The sequence below is a fragment of the Heptranchias perlo genome, chromosome 29, assembly GCF_035084215.1.
Source record: "Heptranchias perlo isolate sHepPer1 chromosome 29, sHepPer1.hap1, whole genome shotgun sequence".
NCBI lineage: Eukaryota > Metazoa > Chordata > Chondrichthyes > Hexanchiformes > Hexanchidae > Heptranchias > Heptranchias perlo.
The window spans coordinates 14,968,876-14,990,559 of NC_090353.1; the positions used below are offsets into that span (position 1 = coordinate 14,968,876).

At 44.8% G+C, this 21,684-nt stretch overlaps 1 protein-coding gene across 1 annotated transcript in view; it reads left to right on the top strand.

The window, feature by feature from the left end:
* Positions 1–1,276: 1,276 nt before the first annotated feature.
* Positions 1,277–21,684, top strand: part of LOC137299409 (tumor necrosis factor alpha-induced protein 8-like protein 1) — a 39,048-nt gene continuing 18,640 nt past the window's right edge. Inside the window, exon 1 of the mRNA XM_067968129.1 lies at positions 1,277–1,543. The gene's annotated coding sequence lies outside the window, so the exon portion shown is untranslated. The remainder of the gene's footprint in view (positions 1,544–21,684) is intronic.

A 21,684-nucleotide genomic window follows, 5' to 3' on the forward strand; every position in this document is an offset into this window, starting at 1 on the left:
CTACCCCTCTCAATATATTCCCGTTTACTGCGTATTCCCTTTTACTGTTTGCCCTCCCTAAGTGCATTACCTCACACTTCTCCGGGTTGAATTCCATTTGCCACTTTTCCGCCCACTCCACCAACCCGTTGATATCTTCTTGGTGTCTACAGCTATCCTCTTCACTATCAACTACACAGCCAATTTTTGTGTCGTCTGCAAATTTGCCAATCATGCCCCCTACATTCAAGCCCAAATCATTAATATATACCACAAACAGCAAGGGACCCAACACTGAGCCCTGTGGCACACCACTGAAAACGGATTTCCATTCGCAAAGACCTGCTGAATGTTTCCAGCATTTTCTGTTTTTATATCAGGCAAATAGGCTCTTGGTTTAACATCACATTGAAAGGACAGCACCTCCAACAATGCAACATTTCCCAGAATTGTCACCGTACATTATGTGCTCGAGTGCTGGAACTGCACTTGGACTCACAAACTTGTAACTCAGAGGCGAGAGTGCTACAAACCGAGCCAAGCTAACAAATGTCACAAGAGCTCTGTAGTAACTGTGTAGTTTTCCTGGAGGATTTGCTACTAACGGGAATCGGCACAATTAGCAAATCACTTCCAACAAAAATGATGCTGTGATATAAACAGGTGTGAAAGTAGGTAGGCCCCCAAACAGTATAATTGCATTCGAGGCTGTTTTCAGCAGGTTTGAAGGTTCCAAGGCACTGTGGAGATTATCAAAGAGCAGGAAAAAAAGTGTTCAGTATTTTTAATATAATCATGCATATGCATACCACGGGGGAGGGGGAGGGGACCTGATAATTCATATATATTTCTAAAGTATGGGAAGTTTCATTGTTCCTGCATTTTTTACTTGGTGTGTTTGCGTTTCTGTGTAAATAAATACACCGGAATCTGATGGAAAAATATGTGGGAAACAGGAAAGATCTGATCATGGTTTAGGAAGAAAAGGGCATTAGAAAGCAGGAAAGCAGCATTCATTCAGAAATTGCAAGCACCGGCGAAGCCTAAATGCCTAGCCAGCCGTCTGGGTTTAGTGGCTGCATACGGGAATAAAGGCCTTGAGATGGGAAAGGGGTGGAGAAAGGAAACGGACAGAAACAAAAATAAACTGGGAACATTGAAACTTGGCCTCTTCATTCAGCTGCCTGTTTAGTGCCCGCCCCTGCCCGATGCTGATTGCTCCCTGGCAGCCACAGTTCGCATTTACATTGGTCACATTGAATGTCAATCAACCCTCCTCCCACTGCCGTGTGTACATGACAGTTCCTCTCAAATTTGAAACTTTTTTTTTCCCCCGGAGTCAAGTTTCAAACTCGGCTAACAAGAGGGCTTAGTTTCCTTCTACCACCGGCCTTCGGCTGTTTATTTGGCGAATGATTCACCCTCTAAAACCCGTAGCCAGCTGCTTATTTACTGCCTTTTAAACCCGATCAGAGGAAGCGGAAAGTTTTTTTTCCTGTTTAAAAAAGTTGTGAGGAGTTCGCTGGATCAAAGTTCGCGGCCATTCGCGGCTTAAGGAAAACAGGTAAAAAAAAATGCATCGAGTAATTTTAGCGGAACAGACAGGCAAAGAACAAAGAGACGAAATAAGTAAAATGAATGAAAAAAGGTGTTAAGTTTAAATTTAGAAGAATTACAATTATAGAGGAATGGGTGCCTCAAATTTGTAGTCAAAAAGTTTTAGTTATTGAAAGTAACCCGCATTAGGACCCTTTAAGTTTTATATGAACCGACACAGGTTTGGGGTTATGTGGAGGAGTTTGTCTGGTATCCTTTCACTGCCCAGTTAGAAAGACTTATTTTATTAAAGCCCCAGAGCGGATGTCCCCGCCTGACGTGTCTTTGATTTCTATTTATTATTTTTAAGCTCTGTATTTCCAGAGGATTTTTACTGACGCGTTTTCCACTCCAAGAATTGCACCTTTCTCGACAAACTTGTATTGGAGAAAGAACAAACTAACCTATGTTTTTTTAAAAAAACTGTTAGTGAGGCTTGGAATTAATAGAACAAGTCGGAGAGAATGATTTTCTATTGTAATTTTATAAAAAGAACTATACTGGCCCCAGGGTGAAATTTGTTTTCTAGGAATGTTGCCAATTATAGTTTTAATTTTAATGACAATTTCATCCCATTGAAACATATCAAGCTAATGTGACATGTAACACAGCCAATGACAAGCGCGGTAGGCGATGAAGCGCCCAATTGCACCAATCAGAAGAGCACGGAGGCGGGGTAGCGAGTGGAGTCGTTTCCATGGTAACGAGTAACAAACTTATCAGCGTGTATGTTTCACCTGGGCGACCCCTCCTCGGGTTCAGGTGGCTCGTATTTTCTAACTATTACTGCACTGGGTATCACTGCACTTACTGGGTGTTAAATGTTGCAGCATTCATCTCCTTAATGGGGAGGGTATTTTTTTTTAAAAGTACGCTAAAGTGAGACATCAGTAGGTTTATGAATGTTTCAGCCAATGTGAAGTTTTAATGTATTCTCCTCAATAGATCAGTGGGTAAATGCACCGTCCGGTATGGTATTCAGCCTAACAGAAGAAAGTCCCTGTTTAGATTCCCAGTCTGTGCTGATCTGAATCAGGGTAGGGAATTACATGGAAAGATCATTGAAACTGACAGTAGACACGACTTCAAGAGAAGGGAGAGAATTTACATCTAGGGATCTGATATAGTGTTAAGATCGAACAAGAAAGTTGTTCAGCCAAAGTCTCTTCCTGGTTCTATAATGTGCATTCCATATAAAATAAAGTTTATCCATTATTGCTCTTTACTGTTTTAACAGATTAACTAAGTTTGCTATTAACAAATTGTTGTCTTGGACTGACTCTTGTGGTTTTGACAACCAAAGAAACTAATTTCTTTGACAAAATTGATTTCACATTTTTGACAGCTGGTTACATTTTCACTGGCGCAATCCAATTTTCAGGTCAGATTGACACATACTGTGTTTGCATTGGACTTTGCACTGAATTTGTCATTTCCCAACTTTGCCCAGAAGATACTGCCCTGCTGTGAATGCAGTTTCCCCTCCTGTTCACCTGTTGATGAGAGAGTCTGACACTTGCTGGATGAAAGTCTGGGTCCATAATGAATGAGACGGTCACTGTTTGCTCTTTGAAGCACTCCCTTGTGACTCTCACTCTGTGGCACAAATGACTCAACACTGAGCGTTCCCAGAATGTGGGGGTGGAGGTTGCAAAGAACCTCCAAATATTTACATGTCTTTCCCATCATCCCGATCTGGAAAGATCCATCCATTGTCTTCAGTTTGTTTTCCTCTCCTCATCCGAAGGTGTAGGCCCTTGCTAGGGCACGGTTCCACAAGTGCCATCCAACCTAATCAGTCAATTTTCATGTGTGTGAATGTGGGTACAGGAAGAGCATTGCAGCCGAGCACCATCTTGTCTTTAATTAATGTCCACATGCATGCACTTTTGGAGCAGAAGCAGAAGCTGGTTTTTCCTCTTTTTTTTTTTCCCTAGCCCTAGCACAGAAGCTGACGGTGATTGTCCAACTGCAGCCCTGGCCATAATCAGCTAACTCAGCTGGGGATCAAACCTGGGATTCCTCTTCACTTGTGTGTCTCAGCACCATGCCAGCAAATGCATTTACCCAATGAGCCATGCGAGCCACTGCTTTGATTTTCTTAATTTCCCCCCAGGTCTATTTTTGCATCGCTGGGTTTAGCCTTTGTAGGCCATGCCAAACAATCTTGAGTTTATTAAGGCTTCTTCTGGAAAGAAGCCAACTTCTGTCTTTGTCAAAACTGGCTTTAGATTGCTTCGCTCTACTGTACCCAACAGATTGGATTGTTTCCAATGAAGGAAAGTATTTAGGGTCCTGTTAGCTATCAGCAAGAAACTAGTTATCCTAATTTACATCTGGAAATTTCCCCTATTTTCTCCCCTCCAGTCCTGAAGACACCTATTTTTACTGGGGTACGATTCAGTGGATGCCCTTTAGGATCTCTCCCCACAGACACCGACTCTTGCTGGGATACGATTCAGTGGGTGCCCTCTAGGTTATTTGACTGTAGGGGTAGGACTTCACAGCTGAGCCCTTTCCCATCTTTGCCCAATGTCCACTTTCCAGCAGGATCACTGGATAGGGATTAGAAGCAGGAACCTTTGTGATTTTCCTTTCCTTAGCTCAGGGGCATGGAGGCCAATTGTTGAGCCTCAACTGCTGTCCCAGCTGCAATCAGCTAACTCAACACTAGCCAGGAATCAAACCTGGGATGTCCTGGTCTTTGTGGCCCAGCATTGCCCTGGGAAGTATATTTAACCAGTGAACCATTTGGACAAAAGTGGAAGTGCTTGCTACATTTTGAAGTGATTAATAGGGTCTTGTAAAACAATTTTTCTTAAATTTCCCTTATTTGGCAAATGTTGGGCGTTTATCTACCGTAAAATTGTAATGTATTCATCACATCACCAGCACGGACCCACGTGCCTTAACACACCAACTGATGTGTCCAGTAATTTATCTCAAATGACTGCTTACTCTACTTGGAAGATCCTATGATCAGATCAGTTCTATCTGGTTTGTCGTTCCGGGAAGATGCATTGAGATATTTTTAAGGTTTAGAATGGAAACAGTTTCTATTTAAGGTTACAGTGAACACCGAAGGCTGTGAATGTACGGAACTCAATGGTCTTTTTGTTCCTAGCATTTCTCTTCGCAGAAATAACTGGTTACATTATTAACTTTGATACAATCACTTGGCTTGGATCTAAAATTGTAAATAAAAACACTGCGCAAAGGGAGCTTTTTTGTAACTTTCAGCAATCCCCTTACAACCCCACTGTAGTCAAGAGGTCTCCCGCCCCCCCCCCCACCTTCGCCGTGTCCTTGTCTTCCCTCCCCCCCCCCCCCCCCCCCGCCCGCCGTGTCCTTGGCTTCCCCCCCCCCCCTCGCCGTGTCCTTGTCTTCCCCCCCCCCCCCCCCCCCCCCTCTCCTCTCCCATATCAATCTCTGGTCTAAGGCCTTTAGTTTAACAAAAATAAGTTGCATTTATTTAGCTCTCTTCTCATTGGAATGACACCGCGGAAGCTTTACTGATCAGATAAGTGGAAATAGGCACCAAATAGCGAAGAGGAGAACTGTGGAGTGGATTAAAAGGGACGGAGCCAAAAATTCAGTTGAAGCAAAAAGAACTCAGTCAGCTTTTGAAAGCTGGGATAACGGAGGGATGGCAGAGAGATATTGGGAGGAAGTTCCAGGGAGCAAGGGTCTGCTGGCTGAACGAGCTGCCTCCAGTGGTGGAGTGAAGAGGATGGAGACAAAGAATACAGCAGTGTCGGAGAGGTCAAGGGTTATGAGCAGGGGCATAGGGCTGAAACAGGTCATTGAGGGAGGGTGGAGCAAGGCTGTGGCAGTGCTTAAAAGGTGAGCGTAAGGATGGTATAATTTATACCGAAATAGGGTACTTTCAGTTTTGTATTCGTATCGCGGAACTGATTCACACGCACTCCAATTGAATAGTGTTGAAATAGCTAAGAATGAAGCTGAAAGCAGAGACAAGCCACAAGGCTGATCCCTCCTGCCAAAGGTCTAAGCTATGAGGAAAGGCTGGAGGAACTTGGGCTTTTCAGCCTAGAAAAGAGACACCTCAGGTGATCTTAGAGGTATATAAGATAATAAATGGTACTGAATAGGTTCATCTGGAAAAGTATTTAAAATTAAATTGTGAGTAGGACACGACACAGGCTCAAGCTCCTAGCACAAGGTAAATTTCGGACTGATATCAGCAAATTCTTCATACAAAGAGTGATTAATGCACGGAATGGAGTTTCAGGTAGAGGAGTGGAGGTGAAAACCCTAGAATTGTTTACGAACATAGGAACAGGAGTAGTCCATTCAGCCCCTCGAGCCTGATGCTAAAATAGGGGCATGAGGATCTTTCTGGATGGGTGAACCATGTTGGCCGAATGGCTTTCCTCCTCTCTAATTATCTTGTGATTCCACGATGTGTCCCCGCTCCTGGTGTTCTGGGTTTACTCCCATTTACACTACAAGGCCAGGTCACAACCCCAGCAGCAACACTCAAATAACTGCATGGAAGCAACTGTTCAAAAGTTGTGATTGGCACACTGGGGTAGGTCTGTGCGAGCCAGCAATGTAAAAATAGCTATGCTGGCCACACATAAATGAAGGCCTATAATGCTCATTTATACTTGACGGAGTCAGCTCTTTGCATCAGACAAATATCTCGTTAAGGTGAGTCTCCACGATGCTTTTACGTTATTGGTTCAAGAGAGTGAAAGTATACTAAAAGAGAAAGAAAAACTTTGCATTTATATAGCGCTTTTCATGACCTCAGGACATCCCAAAGTGCTTTACAGCCAATGAAGTACTTTTAGAAGTGTAGTCACTGTACTAACCTTCCACCACCATTTATTTTACTACCCTGTGCCACTTTCCATACAGTGTCATTTGGGAAAATGCAGAGACTTGTTTTCTGTACAGTGACCAGGTTACAGATCTGAATGAACCGTAGTATTTTCATTGAGCAGCACTGATGCTATTGGCATTGTAACTATACTGCCCTGCACATTTAGTGCACCAGAAACAGTCAGTTAACGAGACTTATGAAAAAGTGGGTCTCCACGGCTGCTGGTACAAGATAGGGACTGGGTTATATTTCCAAGTGCTGAATTGCCATTGGCTTCGATTTAGTAACGTGAAAGTACATCATACCAGCAAAGGCACTACTGTCACTAAAGTTATATCTCCAGAGTCAGTAGCACTGTAGTAAAATGCTGTTATCTTTAAGAGATTTAAGGGGTGATTTGATAGAGGTGTTTCAAATAATGAAGGGTTGGGACAGAGTAGGTAGAAACGGTCTGTTTCCAGTGATTGAGGGGTCTAGAATGAGGGACATAGATATAAAATTAAATGCAAGAGATTTAGGTTAGAGAACAGGAGAAATGTTTTTACACAGAGGGTTGTGAGGCTGTGGAATGCAGCAATGGAGTTAATGATTGAAGCAGACACCATGTCATCATTTTAAAAATAGGTTCAATGGGCAGTTGAAGGAAAAGGGAACAAAGTGATATGGGAACAAGACAGGCACATAGGTTTACTGCTCATGTGAATGATTAACACCAACACAGACTGGTTGGGCCATAAGGCCTACTTCCATGCTGCAGTTTCTCTGTAATTTGATGTAAAGAAGACCTTGACTCACTCAGTCTGATTCCAGACTCTAGTGTTGACATTTGCAAGTAGACACCATGGGGGTTAAATTGGTTAACCCCCGAAAATGGGCGCGGGGATCGCGGTGCGCGATTAACTCGCACCGGTTGTCAAGATGCAGGCGGAACGTAACATTTGTGTTGTTTGCTAATCTGCATGATTGCTGCGTGCAGCCTGCACTACCTGCACTGTGTGGATGCACGCACCAGCAGGAGGCCCTGATATCGGGAGCGGCTAACACTACTTCAAGGCAGCCTGCACTTCTTAAAGGGGAGGTGCTCTGTGGCTGCAGGAAGTGGTGTGAAGTGATTTGTGGGCTGGAAGATATTGAGGAATGGCTGTGCCTGCGAGAGAGCGTGCACCAAGATTCTCAGAAGGTGCACTGGAGGCCTTGGTGGAAGAGGTGGACAGATGGAAGGGCATCCTATATCCGCAGGGGGACAGGAGGCCCTCCAGACACATGCTGAAGAGGCAGTAGGAGGCTCTGGCGATGAGGTCAATGCCAGGAACATCACTCCATGCACATGGATGCAGTGCAGGAAGAAGTTCAATGATTTGACACGAGTGGTCAAGGTGAGCACATTCAACTGTCAAGTGGCATCTTCTACCAACTGCACCACTAGCCTCATCCACTGCTCCGCGCACTACATCCCCCATCACCCACCTACCAACAAACTCTTTCAGTCAGTACGCAACCCTGCGAATCAGATGCTACACTCGCCCTCACACATTACCACTCTTACAAGCCGCACACCCACAATTCACAGGTCACACACGCTGGCAGCTATTCAACCACGACAGCCACATCTCCCAAACATCTTGCAGGACTCTCACGGACACACTTCCCTCTTTCTTGCAGGAGAAGATGGCGTATAACAGGAGGCAGCAGGAAAGACCTGGGGGAGAACAGGCCTGCCTACACGTCCTCACCCCCGTGGAGGACACCGTGCTGGCGATCATTGGGCGTTCTTTCACTGCGGCCGTGACCATTGGTGGTGCTGGAGGGATCGATGATAAGGGTCTCTGCATACCTAATCCTCCTTCTCGCTTCCCACTTCTCCCGCAGCCCACAACCTTCGTTGACTCACATGCTGCAGATGGTGTGAACACGCACTTCTTACTTTCTCCTCTCCTCTCCCCTCACCACAACCCAACCCGTGTCCCTTTGTCATTTCAGATACCCAAGAACTGGAACCTTCCCAGTCAGAGGAAGAAGACAGTGATGATGCAGACACACAGTCACTCGATCTTACACTCGCAGCCACCAGCTCAGAGACTGACACTGCTTGTAGTTTAGAGACTGGGATAGACGAGGGATCTGCACATGGTGCGACACTGGGAATATGTGCGCAGGAGCCGGGGCAGGGGAGAACGGATACCGCAGGTGCCAGCTCGCCAGAGGACAAGGTCGTACACCAGTTCTGCTGCCGAGGAGTCAGATGATGACTTTGATGGGCCAGGCTACAGAAGAAGGCTGATGGGTGTATACAACCAAATGCTTGGTGCACTGGAAAGCCTGCGCACAATGTCAAGGGGCACGGAGGAGTCCAGCTCCAACTTGGCACAGGGCTTTGCACAGAGTTTGGAGCCCATCCTTTCCCACATGGAACGGGTGGCCACCTCCATCAGCGCAGCTGTGGAACCCACTATGATGCAACGCCTGATGACTGATGTCTCCGCTTCCAATGCAGCACAAACAGCTGCCATCAAAGGTCTGCATGCTTCATTTGGAGCTCATACTGCTGGTTTGGAAGCTCAGACTGCTGCTAGTGTGGCTTAGGATACCATTGTGAAACGGGGCTTCCAGGGCGTCAAAGCACTGCAGCAATCTGTTCTCCAGCTGATCACCAGGAGTGCTGAGGCGCCGCCCGGGGAGATGGCGTTATGGGAGATGAACCTGCTGTCCTCTCTCAAGATAACAGCATTCCTGCTCCCAGCCCTGCCACTCTGCCAGTGATCTTGCCATTGCCTGTCAGCCAGCCAGGCCAGACTGCTGCAGCCCAGGCCAAGATGGTGCAGCCTGCAGCTGGGCCCTCCCGGCCCAGAGCTGCTCAAGGTCGTCCTCCAAGGCCATCTGCACTCTCCTCCATTGAAGGTCAGCAGCCTTCCACCTCCCATGCTCCAGCCATTGGGGATGCACCTCGTAGGAGCACTAGGATAGGTAAAGGCACACGAACAACAGGCACTAAGGGAATGCACAAGGGTGAATAGTCTCCTTTTGTTTGCTTTATTGCATATGTTAATTGATAAATTTGGATTCATATTTGGTGTTGGCTTTCGTTTCTGCGATGAGCTGAGGGCGGACGCAATGTGTCATGTGGGAGCGGAAAGGTAAGGAGTGTGGGACTGTTGGTGAATGGGGAGGTGTCCTTGAGGTTACTGGTATCTCTCATTCATAATCTGATCACGCAGAGCCCTGGCAGACAGGGCTTGTCTACCTTGTTACCTCCCTGCTGCACTTCCTCTGCCTCTGTCTCCACCTCTTCCTCTGGTTTAGGTTCTTACCTGATAGGCGGTGGCAAGGGTTGTTCCCTCATAATGGCCAGGTTGTGCAGCATGCAGCATACAACAACAAATCTTGATATCCACTCAGCTGAGTACTGCAGGGCTCCTCCAGAGCGGTCCAGGCAGCGGAAGCGTTGTTTGAGGACGCCGATGGTACGCTCGATGATGTTCCATGTGGCAGCATAACTCTCATTGTACGCCTGTGGTGCACGTGTGTGTACGTTGCTGACCAGAGTCATGAGACACTTCATGAGGGGATAACCCTTGTTGCCCAGTAGCCAGCCTTTGACTTGCCATGCTGGTTGAAATATAGGTGGCACGTTGGACTGCCGCAGAATGGAGTTATGACTGCTGCCATGATGGCAGGCATTGACCAGCATGATGCGCTGCCTGTGCACACCAGCTGCACATTGAGGGAGTGGAATCCCTTTCTGTTCGTGAATGTGGCCAAGTTCTGATGTGGAGCTCGCATAGCCATATGCATATAGTCAATGGTACCCTGCACCACGGGGAAGCCTGCAATGCGAGCAAACCCTCGTGCTCCTGCTGCTTGACTCCGTGAAAAGGGAAGGTAATGAATCTGTTTTGGAGTGTTAGTGACCTCCCGTATGCAGCAGTGCACTGCAAACTCCGAGATTTTGCTTATATCGGCAGCAGTAGCCTGAAAGGAACCAGAGCCGTGAAAGTTAAGCGCCACAGTTACCTTGACAGCCACAGGCAATGCTGTCCTTGCCCTGCTTTGTGGCTGCAGCAGTTGACAAATCTCCGTCACGACCTCTTTGGTGAACCGCAGCCGTCGGATGCACTGGTGAAGTTGAGGTAAGAGAATTGGTCCCTGAAGGCCCTCTTTGGACATGGCCTCCTGCTGAGTGCCCTGTGCCTCCTCCTCCTTCCCCCTCTTCTGGCAGCTTGTCCTGCTCTACGTGGCCTCTCTGCATGCTCCCAGTCATGTTCAATTCCCAGAGGAAGCCGTAGCTGGCCACCCATGGTCAGCACACTATTTTAAATGCCATTAACAGTACTGCAAGACCAGCCAGACCACTCTCTATATAATATTGCAACTTTCTCCAAGTATAGGAAACTTCCACAAGCACCTACAATTGTACTAGCAGCCAGAATAATTAATCCAGCTACTAATATGTTAATCCTGCATGATCCCTTTAAATAGCGCTGGTGGGGGGGGGGGTCCTTCATGCCCTTTAACTCCTCTTCAGCTGAGCGAGGTTAGGACAGTGCGTTGGCTGGAGCAGGGAGTTCGGAAATGGCACCGGCTGCTTCAAATCAGCGTTGCACACTGATCTACATCATAATCTCCCTACTTTACATGCTGCCGGCGATCGTTAGGTGCGCGCACCCAACCACCTTTACCAAGATGGCATCCCACGCCGGAAGTGTGCGCGCGCATTGCGGAACCCATTTTCAGGGCTTAGGAGTCCACGTAGCACCTACACAACAGACGCTACACGGCCCAATTTAACCCCCCTATATATTTTATCATGTCATTGAAACTAAAATGAATAAAAACACTAGTAAATTGTCCATGGTGTTGCCCACAGTCTGTTGAGGAATGTACTTTTTTTTTATATTTGCAAGATAGCAATGGATCTAGGAAACCCAAGAAACTTGCTCCACATTGTAACAGTTGATATAACAAAATTAAATGGTAAATGATGACAGAAACGTGTGATAACAAGAAGTAAAGTTGTAGACGGGAAGTGTGTGCCTTGCGCACCATTCTTAATATATAGATACATGTATGTTTTTACTACAAATCCCAAAAGGCTTTATTTGGCTATTTTTTTAAATTTCCATTTTCCAGTAGCGTGTTAGGTTTTGTTGTGATTACTGTGGAAAGAATGTGAGGATTGCTGAATGTGAGGATTGCTGAATGTGAGGATTGCTGAATGTGAGGATTGCTGAATGTGAGGATTGCTGAATGTGAGGATTGCTGTCACTAGTGTGCTGAACAACGTTGCATCTAAACCTGGCTTTGGTTCGACCAATTTTCAGCTCATGTTTGAGTTTAAGGTGGCTGGTCTCGCGTTCATCCAGAAACCTGGTAATTGGACCAGTTGATATTTGCAAAGAATTATTAACCATTATAAATCTTGTAAAGCAGAATCCAAAGGGGAATTCTTCACTTTAAGTGCCTGTAGATGAACATTGATATTCTGGGGCACTCTTAATGTAAATGCAAGCTAGAGGGTTTTTATTCTTTTCATTTCCAACTACCTTACTCTCCCGCCCCCCACTTTATGATGGCACTGACTCAAGCTGAGATATGGATGCATGAGTGCTAGCTGCTCTCTGCTACCTTGCCTAAACGACCATGAGTGTCAGCAAGCTATTTGGGGTTAGGAGGAGGCATCACAGTGAGCCCAGCTCTGTACTCCACACACATGCACTTTGCAACAGGGGCAATTGGATAGTGAGCAGGAGCAGGAAACTTGGCTAAATTTCACCCCTCTCCCAGAACTCTTGAGCACTAAGCATGCCCACCCCAGCTGGGGACAGCTACTTCAACACAGACAAGGGATCGAGCATAATCTTTACAGGCAGTGCACGTACTTACTGGACCATTAGGCAGCTACTTACTTGACCGGGTACACTTCAGTCTAAATGCTAAAAATCCCAGGAACACTTACTTACATGTTGAGAGTTCAAATAGGTCCACTGTAGTGTGCCAGCTGGATCAGCATCAAACAGCCTCGTTATGGCCCTGGTAATTGCTCCACTGTGGGTGGACAGACCAATACAAATCACCAGTGTGCTATCTTTCTTTCTTTTCTTTTTGTTTAATGTTCCCAATTCGGGCTGAACTTCAGTTTAATCGGAACTTTTCCCTGTTGCCTTGCGCTATATCAAATTTGATCCCGTGTGGCTAATTGTGTTTTGACTGTTCAAGGCATGCTGGCACAGGCCAAGAAGGAAGAGGCTTTGTAATTCTTGAGCTTTCAGAGGCATTCAAATTGCTCTGGTGCTGTGTAATGTTTGAAGATAATTGCACTACTTTGTAAAAGAATTCATGGCAGGAAACTGCAGACGGTTGAATCAACATGGGATGCCCTCGCCTGAAAGTGATGACTCTTAATGGGGTACAGTTCTTTAGGCACCAGTAACACCCTTAAATGGCCGTTCTTCATGGGTAAGCCTCAACAGCGAGTGCTGGGAGGCTGTTCTACAGCATTGTTACAATCGCAATCATGCCCTCTACCAAGATTCACACTTGCCCACTTTCCAGCAAAAGTCACTGAATAGTAATCAGGAGTAGAAGCCCTGTCTGATTTCCTCACACCTCCCCAGCCCAGAGGGAGCAGAGTCCTGACTTGAGATTGACTAACTCAGCACAGACGGGCAATCTTATACAGCTCAGTTTCACATTGGACTGTTACTTTGCCAGTTGACAATTGTAAACAATTTTACAACACCAAGTTATAGTCCAGCAATTTTATTTTAAATTCACAAGCTTTCGGAGGCTACCTCCTTCCTCAGGTGAACGATGTGGCACATCGTTCACCTGAGGAAGGAGGTAGCCTCCGAAAGCTTGTGAATTTAAAATAAAATTGCTGGACTATAACTTGGTGTTGTAAAATTGTTTACAATTGTCAACCCCAGTCCATCACCGGCATCTCCACATCATGTTTGCCAGTTGAGGCAGCAGAATAGTTATCCTGATGGTTTCTGAGTGAGATTACCAAGTTAGAGCTGAACTAGTGGCAATTTAGTGTGGGGGCTCACAGCTACTAGTGATTGGGTTGAGAATGGTCACAGTCATTGGATTGACCCACAGGCCCAGAGGTTAGAGGGCATTGTTCTAAGACACTGTCCTATTGGTCTACTTGCTAAGGACTGTGATTATCTACTTGAAAACGTGTTTTGGCAGAAAAAAATGTTCCCGTGTTCTCTCCAGTACTCTCCTCCTGAAGATGCTGTTACTCACTCAGTCATGCTGCAAGGTGCTTTGATTTCCTCCCATGTCTGTTTTTGCATCGTTGGTTTTAGCCTTTGTAGGCCATGCCAAACAATTTAAGATATTTAAGACTTTTTCTGAGAGGAAGCAAACATTCTGCCTTTGTGCAAAATATGCTTTGGACTGACTCCTTCTCTTCTGTACTTGACATCTTGGATTATTTTTAATGAAGCAAAATATTTAGGGAAGATTTCAATGTGTCCTGTTAGCCATCAGCAAGAAACTATTCATCCTGATTAACTATGAGAATTGTTTGACAATTTTGGGTGTTTCACTCCTCCCCTTTCATACAAATGTTGGGTTACACGGAGCCACAGACACTGAGCACCCTGTGGTACCCTGTCCAAGTGGCCATTTGTCATGTGTGACCCTAGATAATGAGTTTCAGCAGCCTAATTGACTGCTGGGGAATGTCAGAGCCAAGCACAATCCCGGCCATGACCTGCTCTTTCCAGCGGGCTTCAGTGACTAGAGATTGGGAGCAGGACTACTGGCTGATTTGTTTATTCCCCTCCCCAGCCAGAGGCACTGCTGATTGTAGCTCCCCCACTGCTGCCCCTGGCTGGAATCACAATCAACTCGGCACAGACCAGGAATGAAACCTGAGAATGTCTGGTCTCTATGGCATAGTGCTACCCTCATGGAAGGAAGGAAGGAAGGAAGGAAGGAAGGAAGGAAGGAAGGAAGGAAGGAAGGAAGGAAGGGTTACTCACAGACTATTGAGGGAGCCAAGAGTTTCATGACTTCTGATCAGATCAAATGTACCACACGTCTTGGATCCGAGCTCAGAATTTAAATGAGGAAACTAAAGTATTATCATTTAATAATGCATAGGTTGTAATCAAGTAGCATCATTTATTATTAATATCACCTCGTTCTAGTTTGGCTCCACCAGTTTTGTTGCATTTTAAAGAGATCTTGCTGTACTATACTTTTTACAATACATTGTTACCATATTATGCATTCCTAAATTTCCATGACTGCATCGCTATGTTCATATTTCTTATTTGAAATGTAGTCACTATTGTACATTTGAAAGCCGAACACATTCCTTATTGATACTGTTGAACTATCTGAGCTTTTTTTTAATGATTTATGGCAAGACCATTGTGTTGTTGCATCAATAATTCATTAAAAGGTTGTCAACGCCAAGCTTGATTTTAAGTGGATGAAATAGTAGAGAAACAATGGCCCATACTCCACAAAGGCCATATCTCATCATTCAAATGTGCGTCATAATGGAGCCGGTTGGGATTTGAGATACTCACCATATGAAACTACCTGGGATGCCGTGGGGTCCGTGAAGGGTCCCCAGGAGGCTTGCAAAGTCATCAGATTTCTTTAAATGTTGACAAAAATCTGTGTTTTCCTTTTGATAGCTAACACAGTCTTTGGGAAGTTAGATCAGAGTGTGTGAGTATTTATAGGATGTTTCTGGTGGTGTGTCAAACAGCGAAAGACGTCTTCCTGGCAGCGAGTCATTTAGTTTGTAGCTGGCTGTGCAAGGCCTGTACTTGGGAAACCCAGCAGGAGCAACGTGGATTTTTGCAATGTTAAAAGTATCACAAGTATGTTACACAACATGAATATGTGTTGGGATTAATGCCATTATGTCTCTAGCATATTGGTACTAAATAACTCAACGATTGACGCTGACTCCAATTTGAATATTCTGTTAGGACATAGATGTTCCAGTCATAACTACTTGTAGTTATTTACCTTTTATAGCTGGCACTTAAAACAAAAAGAACTGAACAATTAATTGACACCATTGTTATCAAGTTCAATGTTCAATACTTTGCTGCTGCCAAATGGGTCAAAAGGGATTGCCTCCTTGTGGCTTTGTTGGCAAATTGCACTTTTTGTGCAGTGTGAGCCGCATCCATCAGGTTCTCAGAGTTGGCTGACCAAGTGAGGGTAGGGGAGTCTACAGCTGGCTTCAGCGGAGTAGGGGTAGGGGATTGTACAGCTGGTCTCAGAGCTACCAGCATGGCTGAGAAGAGGGAAGAAAACACTGGGGTTGGGAGCGGGGGGTGCTGGAAGGAACCCCACCATTCAGACCAGGATGTTTTTGTGTTCCATCCATGGTCTGCAATGTTGGCTCATCTCAGCTAGGGCAGTGAGGAGGATACGACATTTGGCTTCAGCAACCCTGTGCTAGGGGGAGGGGAGTGAATTCCCGTGACCTCTGCTTGAAAGTCTGTAAGCACATTAGGACAGGATCAGAGTCGGCTGGGATAACCATGCTGACACTCTCTCTGTCTAGTCTCTGGCATTAGGAGTGACTGCTTGGATGAGGCGACAGGAGCACTGCCAGTGCCCATGGATCCATTCCCATTCATGAGCCTGTACCTGTGTGAAAGGAGGGGGGAAAGTTGAGAATTTTTATTTTAAAAAGAGATAACAGAAACAAAGAAAGTTGAATATAGAATCGTATTGATGCATGAATACACTCATCAGTCGTAAACTGCTTATACTGGGTCCAGGAGCTGCACTTGCCGAATCCAGCAGGTTTACATTGGGGTTGCCGCCTTCTGCAGGAGACCCATGAAGCAGAAACAGGAAATACTAACATTCCTCTACTCCCAGTGTAATCAACTTTAGTTCTTTGAGGCAAGCTTTACCTAAGGGCTGATTTACAGTGTGTTGCAGCCTGAGTTCGAGGGAGAGGAAAGGTTACAGAATTTGCTACAAAAGCTCTGATTGCTGTGATTATCTGGGAACGTTTGCTTGTTTAGTTCTTATGGAGTTGAAATTTTGAAGAATTCTGCGATTCTCTTTCTCATGCTCCTTTTTTGTACATTATGAAGCAACTTTAGGTGTCAGCCATGGCTCAGTGGTAACAATCTTGCCTCTGTGTCAGAAAGTTATGGGTTCAAGTCCCACTCCAGAGACTTGAGCACATAATCTAGGCTGACACTCCAGTGCAGTACTGAGGGAGTGCTGCACCGTCAGAGGTACCGTCTTTCAGATGGGATGTTAAACCGAGGCCCCCTCTGCCTTCTCGGGTGGACGTAATAGACCCCATGACACTATTTCAAAGAAGAGCAGGGGAATTCTCCCTGCTGTCCTGGCCAATATTTATCCCTCAACCAGCATCACTTCTTAAAAAAAAAAAAAAATTACCTGGTCATTATCTCATTGAGGTTTGTGGAACCTTGCTGTGTGCAAATTGGCTGTCGCATTTCCTACATTATAATGCTTTGGAACGTCCTAAGGTCATGGAAGGCACTATATAAATTCTTAACTTATGGCTACCTGGAGCTACAGCTGTACATATTTTGATGAAAGGTAAGAAGGGTGACATGGCAGATGAAATTTAATGCACAGAAGTGTGAAGTGATTAATTTTGGTAGAAAGAATGAGGAGAGGCAATATAAACTAAATGGTACAATTTTAAAGGGAACAGAGACCTGGGAGTGTACATACAAAAATCTTTGAAGATGGCAGGACAAGTTGAGAAGGCTGTTTAAAAAGGCATACGGGATCTTTTGCTTTATAAGTAGAGGCATAGAGGACAAAAGCAAGGAAGTTATGCTGGACTTCTTTCAAACACTGGTTAGGCACAGCTGGAGTAATATGTCCAATTCTGTGCACCTCACTTTAGGAAAGATGTCAAGGCCTTAGAGAGGGTGCAGAGGAGATTTATTAGAATAGTACCAGGGATGAAAGACTTCAGTTATGTGGAGAGACTAGAGCAACTGGGGTTGTTCTTAGAGCAGAGAAGGTTAAGGGGAGATTTAATAGAGGTGTTCAAAATCATGAAGGGTTTTGATGCAGTAAATAAGGAGAAATTGTTTCCAGTGGCAGAAGGGTCGGTAAGCAGAGGACAAAGATTTAAGGTAATTGGCAAAACAACTAGAGGTTACATGAGGAAAACATTTTTTTACACAGCGAGTTATTATGGTCTGGAATGCACTGCCTGAAAGTGTGGTGGAAGCAGATTCATAATAACTTTCAAAAGGGAATTTGATAAATACTTGAAGTGGAAAAATTTGCAGGGCTATGGGGAAAGAGTAGGGGCGTGGGACTAATTGGATAACTCTTTCAAACAGGCACAGGCATGATGGGCCAAATAGCCTTGTGTGCTGTATCATTCTATGATTCTACACAATGATAGGGGATGCAAAGTAATGTTCTCAGGTATACTTGTATGTTTTTTGGAAAGGAAAGAAGTTCATCAAGAAAATTAAGGATTCTATCAAGTGGATGGTATGAAAGCAACAGTGGCATCTTTCATCAATAACTGGACCATTTTCAGAACAAAAAGAACTGGTTAAAAGGGACCAGCTGCACCTAAACTAAGTAAGAAAAAAGAGACCTGGGAAGGACATTGAGGCAGCAATGGCAAATCAGGTGGTGGTAGGACAGGGAGGAAACAGATTCCCAGCCGAGACGATCATAAGAAAGAAGGTAGTCAACAGATGGAGACAGATGCACAGAGAGACCGACAGTTGAGGCAAACAGTATGGATGCATTTAAGGGAAAGCTAGATAAATGCATGAGGGAGTAAGGAATCGAAGGATATGCTGATCGGGTGAGAGGAGGCTCACGTGGAGTATAAACCAGACCAGTTGAGCCAAATGGCCTGTTTCTGTGCTGTAAATTCTGTGTAATTCTATAAGCTGGAGAACAGGAATAAACAGACACTTTGGGATTTGAAAAGAGGTAAATCTGTAATAGATGTAAAGAGAAAGAAAACATTGCATTTATATAGCGCCTTTCAAGATACCAGGGTATCCCAAAGCGTTTACAGCCAATGAAATACTTTTGAAGTGTAGTCACTGTTGTAATGTAGGAAATGCAGCATTTAATTTTCACACAGCAAGGTCCCACAAACAACAATGAAATAAATAACCAGATTTTTTTTTTAGTGATGTTGGTTGAGAGATAAATATTGGGCAGGACACTGGGAGAACTCCCCTGTTCTTCGAAAAGTGCTGTGGGATATTTTACATCCACCTGAGGGCAGACGGGGCCTCTGTTTAATGTCTCATCCAAAAGACGGCAGCTCCGACAGTGCAGTACTCTCTCAGTATCAGGATTTACCACTGCAGGTCACCCTAGCTCCTGACTGTAACTCCAGCAGACAGGGACACAAAGTCAGATAGGAAGCCATTCTGCCAGCTCCCTATCAGCCCGTCACTTCCAAGATTTTCTGCAGGAAGTGACGGGAAACATAGAATATGAGCTGGCATATTCAAAACATACGCAAATGTCATATAACTTGTATCCTGTATTTTGCACCATTGCAATGCTGGGTACTAGAAGTGTTTGTGTGTTCCTGGCATTCAGGGTTACTATTAGGGGAGGGAGGGAGGATTTAAAATTTAACAGGCTACCTTACTTGACGCAGTTGATCGCAGGGCAATTGATTGCATTGTCCTATCTGAGGTTATTTTTAAAATTATTGCCTGGAATTTGCTCTGAGTGGCGAACGAACGATGAACGCCACTCATTAGATTTAAACTTGCCCACAAACGATCCACGGGCTTTAGTGCGGAAACTTCCTCTAATGGTGAGCTGCAAAAAACACAGCGTCTTCTCCCGGGCATCTCTGAGCTGTGTAAGCGGGGAAAGGATCCTTCTGTCCCCTCAACCAATCAGATTGAAGTATCCTTGACCAGCCGCGAAGCGTCGGAACCAGGAAGTGAAAGCTACAATAGTTAATTCAATGTAAAATCAGTTAGAGAAAGCGAAATAAAGGGTAAGAAATATTGAACTAAAAGACAGATAAAAAAGACAGAAACAAAAAGTAAAAAAAATAAAAATTATTTTTGTTTTAAATTTCCAACAATTAAAATCGGAAGGGATTTTTAAAAAGTTAATTTTCACTGCCAGTGAGGTTGTTTGGCAGTCATTAAAACTTACCACACCATTAAAAGTTAATTTAGACCTAAAACACCCAGTCGATTACTTTGTTTCCAGCTGGGCAGTGCAGCAACTTTGCGTTGGTCCATTCATTTCACCGCGAGATCTCCTTCCCACACAGCTTTCAAACGAGCAGGGCATCTGGTAGAGCAACTTCTGGATTTGCGCGTTTGACTGCGTACGCACGCTCACCGGAAGTTGCTCTTCCATTTGCCCTTAAAAAACGGTGAGCGCTCTTTGGCTCTCCGTTATTTTTGGAGCAAATTCTGAGCCATTATATATATCTTCCCCTCAGCCCCAGACAGGAAAGGGCCACAATACACTTCAGCAAGTGTCCCAGGCCTGGCACAGCCCATTTGGCCTGTTGTTTTTTTAAATCAGTGTTTACCTGGGAGGCTTGTCTTCAGTGATGGGTCTTCTAGCAGTCTGTTCATTAGATTTCCTGGTGTGCTTTATTTTGATTTTTCCCCTTGTTTCTTTCACTAGTCTGTTTTCCCTCCCCCCTTCCAATTTTATCTATTCTTCCCCCTTCCCCCTCTCCTGAAAGCGTTGACTCATGCTGGGATACTATTCCACAGCCATCATCTCCCTCCATACCTCCACTTCTGGTCATTCTTTATGCATGAACATAGACAGTTCATGCAAAAAGAATGCACAACTAATTAATGTCTTCATCGGAATGCTTTCCTGCGGGTAGTGATCAGGAATGGGTATTGTGACTGCTTCCCACCCCCCTACCTCTCCTTCTGCCCCTCCCTAGCTCAATTTGTCCTATTTCCACCTTGAGTTTATGTTTCTTAGTCACTGGTTTTCTAGTCTGAAGTTTGTGGATCTGGAGGTTTGGAAAAGGCTATTCTTAATTCTGTTGCCTCATTGAGGATAAATCCTAAATCAGAACACCGAGATCTGTTAGTATCAACAACTTCAAACTAATGAGGACAAGGGTTTTAAGCTCTATATGCAGCATCAGAGGCTCCATGTTATGCATCTAAGAGGCCCATGAACATTAAATGCTTGGGTGCCCTTGGTCTAAGGGTAAGCGTGCATCGGAGTGTTGCTCATAGTCAGAATCTGTTTAAGTCTCTCGAGCTCTTGTCCTCTGTAGGGCTGCATCTTTAAGTTGTACCTTTTGAATCTCCACCACTCACACAGGTTAATTCCTACATGTTCCATACTGATAAAGAATTGTAAAAATTGAATTTGCTCTTAATCCATTTAGGGGGTAAACCACACTTGACTGTATCCTCTGGGGGGCGCAGTAGGAATAAAACTGCTTGATACAGCAATCGCTGACACCTGTTCACTGGTACCAGCCATAGTTACCATTCAAGTTTCAATCTTACTCATTGACACGTGTTGGGAAGAAGTAGGGTGAGGGGGGGGGGGGGGCAATGAATTGTTCATCTGTCCTGAGTTTGGAAATGGGAGCGCTAACCACAGTCTATTGCTTCCATTTAAGATGTCCCCAAGAGTAGAACTTCACTGTGTCAGAGGAAAAATCCTGCACAACATTCTTGCTCCAAGTGCTGCCTTCAAACAGCTTTAAAAGCCAAGTCAAGAAATGCCTCAGAGATACAGATACCGATGTAACTTTCTCCCTTTGTAACATGTCATTGGTGATATTCATATAGAAGTTGTAACTGTGATGTAACCGCTGCCTTAGAATGAAAGAGTGCCATTGTAAATAATTGCCATGTCTGGTCTCTACTCCCAACAGGGGTCACTTATGATCCAACACCCCTTCACCTGTGGACTTGGACAGAGTCTGGGTCTTTGATCATAGCCTGCTGGGCTTGGGCTTGGGATATTGCTAGAGTTGGATATATTCAACAACTCAGCATCCACTGGGGTAGAAAATTCTGACTTTTACAGAGTAGACCCAAATAAAAGAAATCTGAAAGAAAAACAGGTAATGCTGGAGATATACAGCTAATCCATCAGCGTCTGTAAAGAGAAAACTCATGTTAACATTTTGGGTGTGACCCTTTGTCCATTCGTCCGTTCTGAGGAAGATTCTACCTCCAAATCTGTAAGCTCCTTTTGTACAAATTCTGACAGACCTGCTGGGTATTTGCATCATTTTCTCTTTTTGTTTTAATGTACAAAACGCA